At 26.8% G+C, this 1,818-nt stretch overlaps 1 non-coding gene across 1 annotated transcript; it reads right to left on the bottom strand.

Annotated features, from left to right (window-relative positions):
- Positions 1–704: 704 nt before the first annotated feature.
- LOC142327152 (U6 spliceosomal RNA) lies at positions 705–811 on the bottom strand. The gene has a single exon (XR_012756938.1). It is a non-coding gene; the product is annotated as a U6 spliceosomal RNA (small nuclear RNA).
- Positions 812–1,818: the final 1,007 nt, after the last annotated feature.

The raw sequence follows: 1,818 nt of genomic DNA, 5'->3' as shown, positions 1-1,818 counted from the left end.
CTATTTGTTGAAACTGATTAAAAACATATATTCTCACAAAAAAATTTGAAGTTTATTATTTTGGTTAATTTTTCCAAGAAACAATAAAAAATCGGCAAAGTAGTAGCGTTATCGTCTATTCGAAAGGTTTCAGCTTCGAATCTAGGTTAGGCATTATATTTTCCCCTTTCTTTAGTAAATTAGTATATTGGAATTATGAGGGACAACCAACTGTAAAACACACCAAAACTCCAGGGAAAAACTGGGATTTCTACGAATCCCAATTTTTTTCAATTAGTGCATATTATTGAGTTATAAATACTTATTTGATTTTAAAAGAGAAAAATGTAAGTTAAATGAGATTTTTTTTAGATCACAAAATTCATTTTATTTCAAAAAAATTTACCAATTTTAAAGATTTTTATTTATTTATTTTAATACTTTTATTTATAATCGCATCAACAATTAAAGTCATTAGCCACTTATCAGTGTAATGTAAACTGTATCGGTAAATGTGTGGTCTTGAACAAAGTCAAGCCGATTATTCCGGAGACGTATGGTTAATTGATATCCGACCGCGCAAATAACACCGGTATCAACGATCCAGTATCCAAATCCGAATAAAAGCAACTACTTTTATTAGGATTTGAAGCGCTTGAGAACTTCGAATTCAAAATGAGCTAATTTACGACATCGACTTTACCACTAGACTAACCTGGTGGGTTAAAAATCTGGAACGCTTCACGATTTTTCGTATTATCTTTGCGCAGGGACCAGGCTAATCTTCTTTGTATAGTTCCAATTTTAGCACATGTACTGCCAATGCAAGTACATTATTTTTTTAAATTTACCGTAAATAAATCTAAATATTTTTTTTTGTTTTTCTTATTTTGATCAAGGGCAATATTAAAAATTTCTATATCACCCAAAAAATTAACTTTTCTACCGAGGGAAAAGTTGATATAACAGAAAAATATTCAAATATGTACAGTATAAGATGATTGTTTGATTTGAAGGAACAATAATTTTATGGTGACGGTGCGCATTTGTCATTCAGGCAAAATAATCGATTATTATTCGATTATATATCCAATCACACGAGAGAGCTATATATTTAATTTACGAGTATAACATGCCTTTTAGCTGAATTTTGATACCGCTTTGATTTTGTAAAATCATTGACAGTAGAAATTAATGATTTAAAACCAGCTTTAAGGCATATAGCACCATATAGATAGATAACTATATACCATGTAACTGTCACTGCCGAATGTATATCATATAATAGCTGATTTTTAAATTTAAACAAGAAATTCGATGATATCTTTTAGAAAATGTATAGTTTTAACGTCATATTTTACACTTATGACTTATAATATTATATAATATAATATGACTTATAATATTAGTATACCCATTTATAAAAAGGTAAACTAAATCGTTTAGTGTAATGGAAATAAGAAATATTTTATAATTACTTCATTTTTCACACACAAATTCCACGAGGTTGGTGGTTTGTTTTATGTTGTACAATTTTATGTGTGTATGTTGTACTGCTAATTTAAAAGTTTTATGTGAATTTTAATAAATATTATATGAAACTTCGTGTCTCAACTTTTAAATAAAAAAGTAAAAAATAAAAATATGTTTAATTTTATTACACGCGAATAAAACTTGCAGTATATCAATTTAAGTATATATGTATAAATATACATATGTATTACAAACTGTAAAAAACAATTTTTAAACTCAGATTAAATATTAAATAAATTTTGTTCTAATTTAAAATGTTATAAATACATGCGAGTAAGTATGTGTTTGTATAAAATACAAGAACAG

This window comes from Lycorma delicatula, chromosome 6 (assembly GCF_047948215.1).
Source record: "Lycorma delicatula isolate Av1 chromosome 6, ASM4794821v1, whole genome shotgun sequence".
NCBI lineage: Eukaryota > Metazoa > Arthropoda > Insecta > Hemiptera > Fulgoridae > Lycorma > Lycorma delicatula.
Note: the sequence above shows the minus strand (reverse complement) of the source record. Positions and strands in the feature narration are given on the sequence as shown.